This window comes from Danio rerio, chromosome 20 (genome assembly GCF_049306965.1).
Source record: "Danio rerio strain Tuebingen ecotype United States chromosome 20, GRCz12tu, whole genome shotgun sequence".
Taxonomy (NCBI): Eukaryota; Metazoa; Chordata; class Actinopteri; order Cypriniformes; family Danionidae; genus Danio; species Danio rerio.
The window spans coordinates 59,123,319-59,142,400 of NC_133195.1; positions in this window are offsets into that span (position 1 = coordinate 59,123,319).

Here is a 19,082-nt window from a genome sequence, read left to right on the forward strand (position 1 = left end):
GACTCTTAAAGTTATGATCAAAATACTACTAGCATTAAAAAGGCCTTTCCATAAATGAACTTGAAAAGCACTTTAAAGGTCAGGAACAAGACACAGCTAAAAGCTTTACATTTCTGGAAAGAAGAGGAAATTTGCAGTTCATTGATGTGAGTAGATTGACTGGGGCACCAAAAATGGCAAAGTTATTAATTTTTTAATTCTGGCCAAATAATGGGATCCATGCAAATGGCAAAATTGAGCCAATTTGAATGGGGATTTCAAAGGATAGCAACATCCTACAGCTTCATGCCATACCTTGATGGAAAGCTCAGAGAAAGAGCTAAACAATGGTATATATAACTTAATTTTTGCATAAGCACAACCAAAGTTATGAATTTTTTAATACGGTTAACTAGCCGGGCCCCTGCAAATGACTGAAAACTGGCTCAATTTGAACAGGGATTTCAAGAGACAGGAACAACATAGAGCTTAATCCAATACATCCCAGGAAAGCTTAGAAAAATTGTGATACAATGGTGTTAATTTGGTCACTGTAGCATTAAGACTCTTAAAGTTATGAACAAAATACTACTAGCATTAAAAAGGCCTTTCCATAAATGAACTTGAAAAGCACTTTAAAGGTCAGGAACAAGACACAGCTAAAAGCTTTACATTTCTGGAAAGAAGAGGAAATTTGCAGTTCATTGATGTGAGTAGATTGACTGGGGCACCAAAAATGGCAAAGTTATTAATTTTTTAATTCTGGCCAAATAATGGGATCCATGCAAATGGCAAAATTGAGCCAATTTGAATGGGGATTTCAAAGGATAGCAACATCCTACAGCTTCATGCCATACCTTGATGGAAAGCTCAGAGAAAGAGCTAAACAATGGTATATATAACTTMATTTTTGCATAAGCACAACCAAAGTTATGAATTTTTTAATACGGTTAACTAGCCGGGCCCCTGCAAATGACTGAAAACTGGCTCAATTTGAACAGGGATTTCAAGAGACAGGAACAACATAGAGCTTAATCCAATACATCCCAGGAAAGCTTAGAAAAATTGTGATACAATGGTGTTAATTTGGTCACTGTAGCATTAAGACTCTTAAAGTTATGATCAAAATACTACTAGCATTAAAAAGCCCTTTCCATAAATGAACTTGAAAAGCACTTTAAAGGTCAGGAAMAAGACACAGCTAAAAGCTTTACATTTCTGGAAAGAAGAGGAAATTTGCAGTTCATTGATGTGAGTAGATTGACTGGGGCACCAAAAATGGCAAAGTTATTAATTTTTTAATTCTGGCCAAATAATGGGATCCATGCAAATGGCAAAATTGAGCCAATTTGAATGGGGATTTCAAAGGATAGCAACATCCTACAGCTTCATGCCATACCTTGATGGAAAGCTCAGAGAAAGAGCTAAACAATGGTATATATAACTTAATTTTTGCATAAGCACAACCAAAGTTATGAATTTTTTAATACGGTTAACTAGCCGGGCCCCTGCAAATGACTGAAAACTGGCTCAATTTGAACAGGGATTTCAAGAGACAGGAACAACATAGAGCTTAATCCAATACATCCCAGGAAAGCTTAGAAAAATTGTGATACAATGGTGTTAATTTGGTCACTGTAGCATTAAGACTCTTAAAGTTATGAACAAAATACTACTAGCATTAAAAAGGCCTTTCCATAAATGAACTTGAAAAGCACTTTAAAGGTCAGGAACAAGACACAGCTAAAAGCTTTACATTTCTGGAAAGAAGAGGAAATTTGCAGTTCATTGATGTGAGTAGATTGACTGGGGCACCAAAAATGGCAAAGTTATTAATTTTTTAATTCTGGCCAAATAATGGGATCCATGCAAATGGCAAAATTGAGCCAATTTGAATGGGGATTTCAAAGGATAGCAACATCCTACAGCTTCATGCCATACCTTGATGGAAAGCTCAGAGAAAGAGCTAAACAATGGTATATATAACTTMATTTTTGCATAAGCACAACCAAAGTTATGAATTTTTTAATACGGTTAACTAGCCGGGCCCCTGCAAATGACTGAAAACTGGCTCAATTTGAACAGGGATTTCAAGAGACAGGAACAACATAGAGCTTAATCCAATACATCCCAGGAAAGCTTAGAAAAATTGTGATACAATGGTGTTAATTTGGTCACTGTAGCATTAAGACTCTTAAAGTTATGAACAAAATACTACTAGCATTAAAAAGCCCTTTCCATAAATGAACTTGAAAAGCACTTTAAAGGTCAGGAACAAGACACAGCTAAAAGCTTTACATTTCTGGAAAGAAGAGGAAATTTGCAGTTCATTGATGTGAGTAGATTGACTGGGGCACCAAAAATGGCAAAGTTATTAATTTTTTAATTCTGGCCAAATAATGGGATCCATGCAAATGGCAAAATTGAGCCAATTTGAATGGGGATTTCAAAGGATAGCAACATCCTACAGCTTCATGCCATACCTTGATGGAAAGCTCAGAGAAAGAGCTAAACAATGGTATATATAACTTAATTTTTGCATAAGCACAACCAAAGTTATGAATTTTTTAATACGGTTAACTAGCCGGGCCCCTGCAAATGACTGAAAACTGGCTCAATTTGAACAGGGATTTCAAGAGACAGGAACAACATAGAGCTTAATCCAATACATCCCAGGAAAGCTTAGAAAAATTGTGATACAATGGTGTTAATTTGGTCACTGTAGCATTAAGACTCTTAAAGTTATGATCAAAATACTACTAGCATTAAAAAGCCCTTTCCATAAATGAACTTGAAAAGCACTTTAAAGGTCAGGAACAAGACACAGCTAAAAGCTTTACATTTCTGGAAAGAAGAGGAAATTTGCAGTTCATTGATGTGAGTAGATTGACTGGGGCACCAAAAATGGCAAAGTTATTAATTTTTTAATTCTGGCCAAATAATGGGATCCATGCAAATGGCAAAATTGAGCCAATTTGAATGGGGATTTCAAAGGATAGCAACATCCTACAGCTTCATGCCATACCTTGATGGAAAGCTCAGAGAAAGAGCTAAACAATGGTATATATAACTTAATTTTTGCATAAGCACAACCAAAGTTATGAATTTTTTAATACGGTTAACTAGCCGGGCCCCTGCAAATGACTGAAAACTGGCTCAATTTGAACAGGGATTTCAAGAGACAGGAACAACATAGAGCTTAATCCAATACATCCCAGGAAAGCTTAGAAAAATTGTGATACAATGGTGTTAATTTGGTCACTGTAGCATTAAGACTCTTAAAGTTATGAACAAAATACTACTAGCATTAAAAAGCCCTTTCCATAAATGAACTTGAAAAGCACTTTAAAGGTCAGGAACAAGACACAGCTAAAAGCTTTACATTTCTGGAAAGAAGAGGAAATTTGCAGTTCATTGATGTGAGTAGATTGACTGGGGCACCAAAAATGGCAAAGTTATTAATTTTTTAATTCTGGCCAAATAATGGGATCCATGCAAATGGCAAAATTGAGCCAATTTGAATGGGGATTTCAAAGGATAGCAACATCCTACAGCTTCATGCCATACCTTGATGGAAAGCTCAGAGAAAGAGCTAAACAATGGTATATATAACTTAATTTTTGCATAAGCACAACCAAAGTTATGAATTTTTTAATACGGTTAACTAGCCGGGCCCCTGCAAATGACTGAAAACTGGCTCAATTTGAACAGGGATTTCAAGAGACAGGAACAACATAGAGCTTAATCCAATACATCCCAGGAAAGCTTAGAAAAATTGTGATACAATGGTGTTAATTTGGTCACTGTAGCATTAAGACTCTTAAAGTTATGATCAAAATACTACTAGCATTAAAAAGCCCTTTCCATAAATGAACTTGAAAAGCACTTTAAAGGTCAGGAACAAGACACAGCTAAAAGCTTTACATTTCTGGAAAGAAGAGGAAATTTGCAGTTCATTGATGTGAGTAGATTGACTGGGGCACCAAAAATGGCAAAGTTATTAATTTTTTAATTCTGGCCAAATAATGGGATCCATGCAAATGGCAAAATTGAGCCAATTTGAATGGGGATTTCAAAGGATAGCAACATCCTACAGCTTCATGCCATACCTTGATGGAAAGCTCAGAGAAAGAGCTAAACAATGGTATATATAACTTAATTTTTGCATAAGCACAACCAAAGTTATGAATTTTTTAATACGGTTAACTAGCCGGGCCCCTGCAAATGACTGAAAACTGGCTCAATTTGAACAGGGATTTCAAGAGACAGGAACAACATAGAGCTTAATCCAATACATCCCAGGAAAGCTTAGAAAAATTGTGATACAATGGTGTTAATTTGGTCACTGTAGCATTAAGACTCTTAAAGTTATGATTAAAATACTACTAGCATAAAAAAGCCCTTTCCATAAATGAACTTGAAAAGCACTTTAAAGGTCAGGAACAAGACACAGCTAAAAGCTTTACATTTCTGGAAAGAAGAGGAAATTTGCAGTTCATTGATGTGAGTAGATTGACTGGGGCACCAAAAATGGCAAAGTTATTAATTTTTTAATTCTGGCCAAATAATGGGATCCATGCAAATGGCAAAATCGAGCCAATTTGAATGGGGATTTCAAAGGATAGCAACATCCTACAGCTTCATGCCATACCTTGATGGAAAGCTCAGAGAAAGAGCTAAACAATGGTATATATAACTTAATTTTTGCATAAGCACAACCAAAGTTATGAATTTTTTAATACTGTTAACTAGCCGGGCCCCTGCAAATGACTGAAAACTGGCTCAATTTGAACAGGGATTTCAAGAGACAGGAACAACATAGAGCTTAATCCAATACATCCCAGGAAAGCTTAGAAAAATTGTGATACAATGGTGTTAATTTGGTCACTGTAGCATTAAGACTCTTAAAGTTATGAACAAAATACTACTAGCATTAAAAAGGCCTTTCCATAAATGAACTTGAAAAGCACTTTAAAGGTCAGGAAAAAGATACAGCTAAAAGCTTTACATTTCTGGAAAGAAGAGGAAATTTGCAGTTCATTGATGTGAGTAGATTGACTGGGGCACCAAAAATGGCAAAGTTATTAATTTTTTAATTCTGGCCAAATAATGGGATCCATGCAAATGGCAAAATTGAGCCAATTTGAATGGGGATTTCAAAGGATAGCAACATCCTACAGCTTCATGCCATACCTTGATGGAAAGCTCAGAGAAAGAGCTAAACAATGGTATATATAACTTAATTTTTGCATAAGCACAACCAAAGTTATGAATTTTTTAATACTGTTAACTAGCCGGGCCCCTGCAAATGACTGAAAACTGGCTCAATTTGAACAGGGATTTCAAGAGACAGGAACAACATAGAGCTTAATCCAATACATCCCAGGAAAGCTTAGAAAAATTGTGATACAATGGTGTTAATTTGGTCACTGTAGCATTAAGACTCTTAAAGTTATGAACAAAATACTACTAGCATTAAAAAGGCCTTTCCATAAATGAACTTGAAAAGCACTTTAAAGGTCAGGAACAAGACACAGCTAAAAGCTTTACATTTCTGGAAAGAAGAGGAAATTTGCAGTTCATTGATGTGAGTAGATTGACTGGGGCACCAAAAATGGCAAAGTTATTAATTTTTTAATTCTGGCCAAATAATGGGATCCATGCAAATGGCAAAATTGAGCCAATTTGAATGGGGATTTCAAAGGATAGCAACATCCTACAGCTTCATGCCATACCTTGATGGAAAGCTCAGAGAAAGAGCTAAACAATGGTATATATAACTTAATTTTTGCATAAGCACAACCAAAGTTATGAATTTTTTAATACTGTTAACTAGCCGGGCCCCTGCAAATGACTGAAAACTGGCTCAATTTGAACAGGGATTTCAAGAGACAGGAACAACATAGAGCTTAATCCAATACATCCCAGGAAAGCTTAGAAAAATTGTGATACAATGGTGTTAATTTGGTCACTGTAGCATTAAGACTCTTAAAGTTATGAACAAAATACTACTAGCATTAAAAAGGCCTTTCCATAAATGAACTTGAAAAGCACTTTAAAGGTCAGGAACAAGACACAGCTAAAAGCTTTACATTTCTGGAAAGAAGAGGAAATTTGCAGTTCATTGATGTGAGTAGATTGACTGGGGCACCAAAAATGGCAAAGTTATTAATTTTTTAATTCTGGCCAAATAATGGGATCCATGCAAATGGCAAAATTGAGCCAATTTGAATGGGGATTTCAAAGGATAGCAACATCCTACAGCTTCATGCCATACCTTGATGGAAAGCTCAGAGAAAGAGCTAAACAATGGTATATATAACTTAATTTTTGCATAAGCACAACCAAAGTTATGAATTTTTTAATACTGTTAACTAGCCGGGCCCCTGCAAATGACTGAAAACTGGCTCAATTTGAACAGGGATTTCAAGAGACAGGAACAACATAGAGCTTAATCCAATACATCCCAGGAAAGCTTAGAAAAATTGTGATACAATGGTGTTAATTTGGTCACTGTAGCATTAAGACTCTTAAAGTTATGATTAAAATACTACTAGCATAAAAAAGCCCTTTCCATAAATGAACTTGAAAAGCACTTTAAAGGTCAGGAACAAGACACAGCTAAAAGCTTTACATTTCTGGAAAGAAGAGGAAATTTGCAGTTCATTGATGTGAGTAGATTGACTGGGGCACCAAAAATGGCAAAGTTATTAATTTTTTAATTCTGGCCAAATAATGGGATCCATGCAAATGGCAAAATTGAGCCAATTTGAATGGGGATTTCAAAGGATAGCAACATCCTACAGCTTCATGCCATACCTTGATGGAAAGCTCAGAGAAAGAGCTAAACAATGGTATATATAACTTAATTTTTGCATAAGCACAACCAAAGTTATGAATTTTTTAATACTGTTAACTAGCCGGGCCCCTGCAAATGACTGAAAACTGGCTCAATTTGAACAGGGATTTCAAGAGACAGGAACAACATAGAGCTTAATCCAATACATCCCAGGAAAGCTTAGAAAAATTGTGATACAATGGTGTTAATTTGGTCACTGTAGCATTAAGACTCTTAAAGTTATGAWCAAAATACTACTAGCATTAAAAAGSCCTTTCCATAAATGAACTTGAAAAGCACTTTAAAGGTCAGGAACAAGACACAGCTAAAAGCTTTACATTTCTGGAAAGAAGAGGAAATTTGCAGTTCATTGATGTGAGTAGATTGACTGGGGCACCAAAAATGGCAAAGTTATTAATTTTTTAATTCTGGCCAAATAATGGGATCCATGCAAATGGCAAAATTGAGCCAATTTGAATGGGGATTTCAAAGGATAGCAACATCCTACAGCTTCATGCCATACCTTGATGGAAAGCTCAGAGAAAGAGCTAAACAATGGTATATATAACTTAATTTTTGCATAAGCACAACCAAAGTTATGAATTTTTTAATACKGTTAACTAGCCGGGCCCCTGCAAATGACTGAAAACTGGCTCAATTTGAACAGGGATTTCAAGAGACAGGAACAACATAGAGCTTAATCCAATACATCCCAGGAAAGCTTAGAAAAATTGTGATACAATGGTGTTAATTTGGTCACTGTAGCATTAAGACTCTTAAAGTTATGATCAAAATACTACTAGCATTAAAAAGGCCTTTCCATAAATGAACTTGAAAAGCACTTTAAAGGTCAGGAAAAAGAYACAGCTAAAAGCTTTACATTTCTGGAAAGAAGAGGAAATTTGCAGTTCATTGATGTGAGTAGATTGACTGGGGCACCAAAAATGGCAAAGTTATTAATTTTTTAATTCTGGCCAAATAATGGGATCCATGCAAATGGCAAAATTGAGCCAATTTGAATGGGGATTTCAAAGGATAGCAACATCCTACAGCTTCATGCCATACCTTGATGGAAAGCTCAGAGAAAGAGCTAAACAATGGTATATATAACTTAATTTTTGCATAAGCACAACCAAAGTTATGAATTTTTTAATACTGTTAACTAGCCGGGCCCCTGCAAATGACTGAAAACTGGCTCAATTTGAACAGGGATTTCAAGAGACAGGAACAACATAGAGCTTAATCCAATACATCCCAGGAAAGCTTAGAAAAATTGTGATACAATGGTGTTAATTTGGTCACTGTAGCATTAAGACTCTTAAAGTTATGATCAAAATACTACTAGCATTAAAAAGGCCTTTCCATAAATGAACTTGAAAAGCACTTTAAAGGTCAGGAACAAGACACAGCTAAAAGCTTTACATTTCTGGAAAGAAGAGGAAATTTGCAGTTCATTGATGTGAGTAGATTGACTGGGGCACCAAAAATGGCAAAGTTATTAATTTTTTAATTCTGGCCAAATAATGGGATCCATGCAAATGGCAAAATTGAGCCAATTTGAATGGGGATTTCAAAGGATAGCAACATCCTACAGCTTCATRCCATACCTTGATGGAAAGCTCAGAGAAAGAGCTAAACAATGGTATATATAACTTAATTTTTGCATAAGCACAACCAAAGTTATGAATTTTTTAATACKGTTAACTAGCCGGGCCCCTGCAAATGACTGAAAACTGGCTCAATTTGAACAGGGATTTCAAGAGACAGGAACAACATAGAGCTTAATCCAATACATCCCAGGAAAGCTTAGAAAAATTGTGATACAATGGTGTTAATTTGGTCACTGTAGCATTAAGACTCTTAAAGTTATGATCAAAATACTACTAGCATTAAAAAGGCCTTTCCATAAATGAACTTGAAAAGCACTTTAAAGGTCAGGAACAAGAYACAGCTAAAAGCTTTACATTTCTGGAAAGAAGAGGAAATTTGCAGTTCATTGATGTGAGTAGATTGACTGGGGCACCAAAAATGGCAAAGTTATTAATTTTTTAATTCTGGCCAAATAATGGGATCCATGCAAATGGCAAAATTGAGCCAATTTGAATGGGGATTTCAAAGGATAGCAACATCCTACAGCTTCATGCCATACCTTGATGGAAAGCTCAGAGAAAGAGCTAAACAATGGTATATATAACTTAATTTTTGCATAAGCACAACCAAAGTTATGAATTTTTTAATACKGTTAACTAGCCGGGCCCCTGCAAATGACTGAAAACTGGCTCAATTTGAACAGGGATTTCAAGAGACAGGAACAACATAGAGCTTAATCCAATACATCCCAGGAAAGCTTAGAAAAATTGTGATACAATGGTGTTAATTTGGTCACTGTAGCATTAAGACTCTTAAAGTTATGAWCAAAATACTACTAGCATTAAAAAGGCCTTTCCATAAATGAACTTGAAAAGCACTTTAAAGGTCAGGAACAAGACACAGCTAAAAGCTTTACATTTCTGGAAAGAAGAGGAAATTTGCAGTTCATTGATGTGAGTAGATTGACTGGGGCACCAAAAATGGCAAAGTTATTAATTTTTTAATTCTGGCCAAATAATGGGATCCATGCAAATGGCAAAATTGAGCCAATTTGAATGGGGATTTCAAAGGATAGCAACATCCTACAGCTTCATRCCATACCTTGATGGAAAGCTCAGAGAAAGAGCTAAACAATGGTATATATAACTTMATTTTTGCATAAGCACAACCAAAGTTATGAATTTTTTAATACGGTTAACTAGCCGGGCCCCTGCAAATGACTGAAAACTGGCTCAATTTGAACAGGGATTTCAAGAGACAGGAACAACATAGAGCTTAATCCAATACATCCCAGGAAAGCTTAGAAAAATTGTGATACAATGGTGTTAATTTGGTCACTGTAGCATTAAGACTCTTAAAGTTATGAWCAAAATACTACTAGCATTAAAAAGGCCTTTCCATAAATGAACTTGAAAAGCACTTTAAAGGTCAGGAACAAGACACAGCTAAAAGCTTTACATTTCTGGAAAGAAGAGGAAATTTGCAGTTCATTGATGTGAGTAGATTGACTGGGGCACCAAAAATGGCAAAGTTATTAATTTTTTAATTCTGGCCAAATAATGGGATCCATGCAAATGGCAAAATTGAGCCAATTTGAATGGGGATTTCAAAGGATAGCAACATCCTACAGCTTCATGCCATACCTTGATGGAAAGCTCAGAGAAAGAGCTAAACAATGGTATATATAACTTMATTTTTGCATAAGCACAACCAAAGTTATGAATTTTTTAATACGGTTAACTAGCCGGGCCCCTGCAAATGACTGAAAACTGGCTCAATTTGAACAGGGATTTCAAGAGACAGGAACAACATAGAGCTTAATCCAATACATCCCAGGAAAGCTTAGAAAAATTGTGATACAATGGTGTTAATTTGGTCACTGTAGCATTAAGACTCTTAAAGTTATGAACAAAATACTACTAGCATTAAAAAGSCCTTTCCATAAATGAACTTGAAAAGCACTTTAAAGGTCAGGAACAAGACACAGCTAAAAGCTTTACATTTCTGGAAAGAAGAGGAAATTTGCAGTTCATTGATGTGAGTAGATTGACTGGGGCACCAAAAATGGCAAAGTTATTAATTTTTTAATTCTGGCCAAATAATGGGATCCATGCAAATGGCAAAATTGAGCCAATTTGAATGGGGATTTCAAAGGATAGCAACATCCTACAGCTTCATGCCATACCTTGATGGAAAGCTCAGAGAAAGAGCTAAACAATGGTATATATAACTTMATTTTTGCATAAGCACAACCAAAGTTATGAATTTTTTAATACGGTTAACTAGCCGGGCCCCTGCAAATGACTGAAAACTGGCTCAATTTGAACAGGGATTTCAAGAGACAGGAACAACATAGAGCTTAATCCAATACATCCCAGGAAAGCTTAGAAAAATTGTGATACAATGGTGTTAATTTGGTCACTGTAGCATTAAGACTCTTAAAGTTATGAWCAAAATACTACTAGCATTAAAAAGGCCTTTCCATAAATGAACTTGAAAAGCACTTTAAAGGTCAGGAACAAGACACAGCTAAAAGCTTTACATTTCTGGAAAGAAGAGGAAATTTGCAGTTCATTGATGTGAGTAGATTGACTGGGGCACCAAAAATGGCAAAGTTATTAATTTTTTAATTCTGGCCAAATAATGGGATCCATGCAAATGGCAAAATTGAGCCAATTTGAATGGGGATTTCAAAGGATAGCAACATCCTACAGCTTCATGCCATACCTTGATGGAAAGCTCAGAGAAAGAGCTAAACAATGGTATATATAACTTMATTTTTGCATAAGCACAACCAAAGTTATGAATTTTTTAATACGGTTAACTAGCCGGGCCCCTGCAAATGACTGAAAACTGGCTCAATTTGAACAGGGATTTCAAGAGACAGGAACAACATAGAGCTTAATCCAATACATCCCAGGAAAGCTTAGAAAAATTGTGATACAATGGTGTTAATTTGGTCACTGTAGCATTAAGACTCTTAAAGTTATGAACAAAATACTACTAGCATTAAAAAGCCCTTTCCATAAATGAACTTGAAAAGCACTTTAAAGGTCAGGAACAAGACACAGCTAAAAGCTTTACATTTCTGGAAAGAAGAGGAAATTTGCAGTTCATTGATGTGAGTAGATTGACTGGGGCACCAAAAATGGCAAAGTTATTAATTTTTTAATTCTGGCCAAATAATGGGATCCATGCAAATGGCAAAATTGAGCCAATTTGAATGGGGATTTCAAAGGATAGCAACATCCTACAGCTTCATGCCATACCTTGATGGAAAGCTCAGAGAAAGAGCTAAACAATGGTATATATAACTTAATTTTTGCATAAGCACAACCAAAGTTATGAATTTTTTAATACGGTTAACTAGCCGGGCCCCTGCAAATGACTGAAAACTGGCTCAATTTGAACAGGGATTTCAAGAGACAGGAACAACATAGAGCTTAATCCAATACATCCCAGGAAAGCTTAGAAAAATTGTGATACAATGGTGTTAATTTGGTCACTGTAGCATTAAGACTCTTAAAGTTATGATCAAAATACTACTAGCATTAAAAAGGCCTTTCCATAAATGAACTTGAAAAGCACTTTAAAGGTCAGGAACAAGACACAGCTAAAAGCTTTACATTTCTGGAAAGAAGAGGAAATTTGCAGTTCATTGATGTGAGTAGATTGACTGGGGCACCAAAAATGGCAAAGTTATTAATTTTTTAATTCTGGCCAAATAATGGGATCCATGCAAATGGCAAAATTGAGCCAATTTGAATGGGGATTTCAAAGGATAGCAACATCCTACAGCTTCATGCCATACCTTGATGGAAAGCTCAGAGAAAGAGCTAAACAATGGTATATATAACTTAATTTTTGCATAAGCACAACCAAAGTTATGAATTTTTTAATACGGTTAACTAGCCGGGCCCCTGCAAATGACTGAAAACTGGCTCAATTTGAACAGGGATTTCAAGAGACAGGAACAACATAGAGCTTAATCCAATACATCCCAGGAAAGCTTAGAAAAATTGTGATACAATGGTGTTAATTTGGTCACTGTAGCATTAAGACTCTTAAAGTTATGAACAAAATACTACTAGCATTAAAAAGSCCTTTCCATAAATGAACTTGAAAAGCACTTTAAAGGTCAGGAACAAGACACAGCTAAAAGCTTTACATTTCTGGAAAGAAGAGGAAATTTGCAGTTCATTGATGTGAGTAGATTGACTGGGGCACCAAAAATGGCAAAGTTATTAATTTTTTAATTCTGGCCAAATAATGGGATCCATGCAAATGGCAAAATTGAGCCAATTTGAATGGGGATTTCAAAGGATAGCAACATCCTACAGCTTCATGCCATACCTTGATGGAAAGCTCAGAGAAAGAGCTAAACAATGGTATATATAACTTAATTTTTGCATAAGCACAACCAAAGTTATGAATTTTTTAATACGGTTAACTAGCCGGGCCCCTGCAAATGACTGAAAACTGGCTCAATTTGAACAGGGATTTCAAGAGACAGGAACAACATAGAGCTTAATCCAATACATCCCAGGAAAGCTTAGAAAAATTGTGATACAATGGTGTTAATTTGGTCACTGTAGCATTAAGACTCTTAAAGTTATGATCAAAATACTACTAGCATTAAAAAGSCCTTTCCATAAATGAACTTGAAAAGCACTTTAAAGGTCAGGAACAAGACACAGCTAAAAGCTTTACATTTCTGGAAAGAAGAGGAAATTTGCAGTTCATTGATGTGAGTAGATTGACTGGGGCACCAAAAATGGCAAAGTTATTAATTTTTTAATTCTGGCCAAATAATGGGATCCATGCAAATGGCAAAATTGAGCCAATTTGAATGGGGATTTCAAAGGATAGCAACATCCTACAGCTTCATGCCATACCTTGATGGAAAGCTCAGAGAAAGAGCTAAACAATGGTATATATAACTTAATTTTTGCATAAGCACAACCAAAGTTATGAATTTTTTAATACGGTTAACTAGCCGGGCCCCTGCAAATGACTGAAAACTGGCTCAATTTGAACAGGGATTTCAAGAGACAGGAACAACATAGAGCTTAATCCAATACATCCCAGGAAAGCTTAGAAAAATTGTGATACAATGGTGTTAATTTGGTCACTGTAGCATTAAGACTCTTAAAGTTATGATCAAAATACTACTAGCATWAAAAAGSCCTTTCCATAAATGAACTTGAAAAGCACTTTAAAGGTCAGGAACAAGACACAGCTAAAAGCTTTACATTTCTGGAAAGAAGAGGAAATTTGCAGTTCATTGATGTGAGTAGATTGACTGGGGCACCAAAAATGGCAAAGTTATTAATTTTTTAATTCTGGCCAAATAATGGGATCCATGCAAATGGCAAAATTGAGCCAATTTGAATGGGGATTTCAAAGGATAGCAACATCCTACAGCTTCATGCCATACCTTGATGGAAAGCTCAGAGAAAGAGCTAAACAATGGTATATATAACTTAATTTTTGCATAAGCACAACCAAAGTTATGAATTTTTTAATACGGTTAACTAGCCGGGCCCCTGCAAATGACTGAAAACTGGCTCAATTTGAACAGGGATTTCAAGAGACAGGAACAACATAGAGCTTAATCCAATACATCCCAGGAAAGCTTAGAAAAATTGTGATACAATGGTGTTAATTTGGTCACTGTAGCATTAAGACTCTTAAAGTTATGAACAAAATACTACTAGCATTAAAAAGGCCTTTCCATAAATGAACTTGAAAAGCACTTTAAAGGTCAGGAACAAGACACAGCTAAAAGCTTTACATTTCTGGAAAGAAGAGGAAATTTGCAGTTCATTGATGTGAGTAGATTGACTGGGGCACCAAAAATGGCAAAGTTATTAATTTTTTAATTCTGGCCAAATAATGGGATCCATGCAAATGGCAAAATTGAGCCAATTTGAATGGGGATTTCAAAGGATAGCAACATCCTACAGCTTCATGCCATACCTTGATGGAAAGCTCAGAGAAAGAGCTAAACAATGGTATATATAACTTCATTTTTGCATAAGCACAACCAAAGTTATGAATTTTTTAATACGGTTAACTAGCCGGGCCCCTGCAAATGACTGAAAACTGGCTCAATTTGAACAGGGATTTCAAGAGACAGGAACAACATAGAGCTTAATCCAATACATCCCAGGAAAGCTTAGAAAAATTGTGATACAATGGTGTTAATTTGGTCACTGTAGCATTAAGACTCTTAAAGTTATGAACAAAATACTACTAGCATTAAAAAGCCCTTTCCATAAATGAACTTGAAAAGCACTTTAAAGGTCAGGAACAAGACACAGCTAAAAGCTTTACATTTCTGGAAAGAAGAGGAAATTTGCAGTTCATTGATGTGAGTAGATTGACTGGGGCACCAAAAATGGCAAAGTTATTAATTTTTTAATTCTGGCCAAATAATGGGATCCATGCAAATGGCAAAATTGAGCCAATTTGAATGGGGATTTCAAAGGATAGCAACATCCTACAGCTTCATGCCATACCTTGATGGAAAGCTCAGAGAAAGAGCTAAACAATGGTATATATAACTTAATTTTTGCATAAGCACAACCAAAGTTATGAATTTTTTAATACGGTTAACTAGCCGGGCCCCTGCAAATGACTGAAAACTGGCTCAATTTGAACAGGGATTTCAAGAGACAGGAACAACATAGAGCTTAATCCAATACATCCCAGGAAAGCTTAGAAAAATTGTGATACAATGGTGTTAATTTGGTCACTGTAGCATTAAGACTCTTAAAGTTATGATCAAAATACTACTAGCATTAAAAAGGCCTTTCCATAAATGAACTTGAAAAGCACTTTAAAGGTCAGGAACAAGACACAGCTAAAAGCTTTACATTTCTGGAAAGAAGAGGAAATTTGCAGTTCATTGATGTGAGTAGATTGACTGGGGCACCAAAAATGGCAAAGTTATTAATTTTTTAATTCTGGCCAAATAATGGGATCCATGCAAATGGCAAAATTGAGCCAATTTGAATGGGGATTTCAAAGGATAGCAACATCCTACAGCTTCATGCCATACCTTGATGGAAAGCTCAGAGAAAGAGCTAAACAATGGTATATATAACTTAATTTTTGCATAAGCACAACCAAAGTTATGAATTTTTTAATACGGTTAACTAGCCGGGCCCCTGCAAATGACTGAAAACTGGCTCAATTTGAACAGGGATTTCAAGAGACAGGAACAACATAGAGCTTAATCCAATACATCCCAGGAAAGCTTAGAAAAATTGTGATACAATGGTGTTAATTTGGTCACTGTAGCATTAAGACTCTTAAAGTTATGAACAAAATACTACTAGCATTAAAAAGCCCTTTCCATAAATGAACTTGAAAAGCACTTTAAAGGTCAGGAACAAGACACAGCTAAAAGCTTTACATTTCTGGAAAGAAGAGGAAATTTGCAGTTCATTGATGTGAGTAGATTGACTGGGGCACCAAAAATGGCAAAGTTATTAATTTTTTAATTCTGGCCAAATAATGGGATCCATGCAAATGGCAAAATTGAGCCAATTTGAATGGGGATTTCAAAGGATAGCAACATCCTACAGCTTCATGCCATACCTTGATGGAAAGCTCAGAGAAAGAGCTAAACAATGGTATATATAACTTAATTTTTGCATAAGCACAACCAAAGTTATGAATTTTTTAATACGGTTAACTAGCCGGGCCCCTGCAAATGACTGAAAACTGGCTCAATTTGAACAGGGATTTCAAGAGACAGGAACAACATAGAGCTTAATCCAATACATCCCAGGAAAGCTTAGAAAAATTGTGATACAATGGTGTTAATTTGGTCACTGTAGCATTAAGACTCTTAAAGTTATGATCAAAATACTACTAGCATTAAAAAGCCCTTTCCATAAATGAACTTGAAAAGCACTTTAAAGGTCAGGAACAAGACACAGCTAAAAGCTTTACATTTCTGGAAAGAAGAGGAAATTTGCAGTTCATTGATGTGAGTAGATTGACTGGGGCACCAAAAATGGCAAAGTTATTAATTTTTTAATTCTGGCCAAATAATGGGATCCATGCAAATGGCAAAATTGAGCCAATTTGAATGGGGATTTCAAAGGATAGCAACATCCTACAGCTTCATGCCATACCTTGATGGAAAGCTCAGAGAAAGAGCTAAACAATGGTATATATAACTTAATTTTTGCATAAGCACAACCAAAGTTATGAATTTTTTAATACGGTTAACTAGCCGGGCCCCTGCAAATGACTGAAAACTGGCTCAATTTGAACAGGGATTTCAAGAGACAGGAACAACATAGAGCTTAATCCAATACATCCCAGGAAAGCTTAGAAAAATTGTGATACAATGGTGTTAATTTGGTCACTGTAGCATTAAGACTCTTAAAGTTATGATCAAAATACTACTAGCATAAAAAAGCCCTTTCCATAAATGAACTTGAAAAGCACTTTAAAGGTCAGGAACAAGACACAGCTAAAAGCTTTACATTTCTGGAAAGAAGAGGAAATTTGCAGTTCATTGATGTGAGTAGATTGACTGGGGCACCAAAAATGGCAAAGTTATTAATTTTTTAATTCTGGCCAAATAATGGGATCCATGCAAATGGCAAAATTGAGCCAATTTGAATGGGGATTTCAAAGGATAGCAACATCCTACAGCTTCATGCCATACCTTGATGGAAAGCTCAGAGAAAGAGCTAAACAATGGTATATATAACTTAATTTTTGCATAAGCACAACCAAAGTTATGAATTTTTTAATACTGTTAACTAGCCGGGCCCCTGCAAATGACTGAAAACTGGCTCAATTTGAACAGGGATTTCAAGAGACAGGAACAACATAGAGCTTAATCCAATACATCCCAGGAAAGCTTAGAAAAATTGTGATACAATGGTGTTAATTTGGTCACTGTAGCATTAAGACTCTTAAAGTTATGAACAAAATACTACTAGCATTAAAAAGGCCTTTCCATAAATGAACTTGAAAAGCACTTTAAAGGTCAGGAACAAGACACAGCTAAAAGCTTTACATTTCTGGAAAGAAGAGGAAATTTGCAGTTCATTGATGTGAGTAGATTGACTGGGGCACCAAAAATGGCAAAGTTATTAATTTTTTAATTCTGGCCAAATAATGGGATCCATGCAAATGGCAAAATTGAGCCAATTTGAATGGGGATTTCAAAGGATAGCAACATCCTACAGCTTCATGCCATACCTTGATGGAAAGCTCAGAGAAAGAGCTAAACAATGGTATATATAACTTAATTTTTGCATAAGCACAACCAAAGTTATGAATTTTTTAATACTGTTAACTAGCCGGGCCCCTGCAAATGACTGAAAACTGGCTCAATTTGAACAGGGATTTCAAGAGACAGGAACAACATAGAGCTTAATCCAATACATCCCAGGAAAGCTTAGAAAAATTGTGATACAATGGTGTTAATTTGGTCACTGTAGCATTAAGACTCTTAAAGTTATGAACAAAATACTACTAGCATTAAAAAGGCCTTTCCATAAATGAACTTGAAAAGCACTTTAAAGGTCAGGAACAAGACACAGCTAAAAGCTTTACATTTCTGGAAAGAAGAGGAAATTTGCAGTTCATTGATGTGAGTAGATTGACTGGGGCACCAAAAATGGCAAAGTTATTAATTTTTTAATTCTGGCCAAATAATGGGATCCATGCAAATGGCAAAATTGAGCCAATTTGAATGGGGATTTCAAAGGATAGCAACATCCTACAGCTTCATGCCATACCTTGATGGAAAGCTCAGAGAAAGAGCTAAACAATGGTATATATAACTTAATTTTTGCATAAGCACAACCAAAGTTATGAATTTTTTAATACTGTTAACTAGCCGGGCCCCTGCAAATGACTGAAAACTGGCTCAATTTGAACAGGGATTTCAAGAGACAGGAACAACATAGAGCTTAATCCAATACATCCCAGGAAAGCTTAGAAAAATTGTGATACAATGGTGTTAATTTGGTCACTGTAGCATTAAGACTCTTAAAGTTATGATTAAAATACTACTAGCATAAAAAAGCCCTTTCCATAAATGAACTTGAAAAGCACTTTAAAGGTCAGGAACAAGACACAGCTAAAAGCTTTACATTTCTGGAAAGAAGAGGAAATTTGCAGTTCATTGATGTGAGTAGATTGACTGGGGCACCAAAAATGGCAAAGTTATTAATTTTTTAATTCTGGCCAAATAATGGGATCCATGCAAATGGCAAAATTGAGCCAATTTGAATGGGGATTTCAAAGGATAGCAACATCCTACAGCTTCATGCCATACCTTGATGGAAAGCTCAGAGAAAGAGCTAAACAATGGTATATATAACTTAATTTTTGCATAAGCACAACCAAAGTTATGAATTTTTTAATACTGTTAACTAGCCGGGCCCCTGCAAATGACTGAAAACTGGCTCAATTTGAACAGGGATTTCAAGAGACAGGAACAACATAGAGCTTAATCCAATACATCCCAGGAAAGCTTAGAAAAATTGTGATACAATGGTGTTAATTTGGTCACTGTAGCATTAAGACTCTTAAAGTTATGATCAAAATACTACTAGCATTAAAAAGGCCTTTCCATAAATGAACTTGAAAAGCACTTTAAAGGTCAGGAACAAGACACAGCTAAAAGCTTTACATT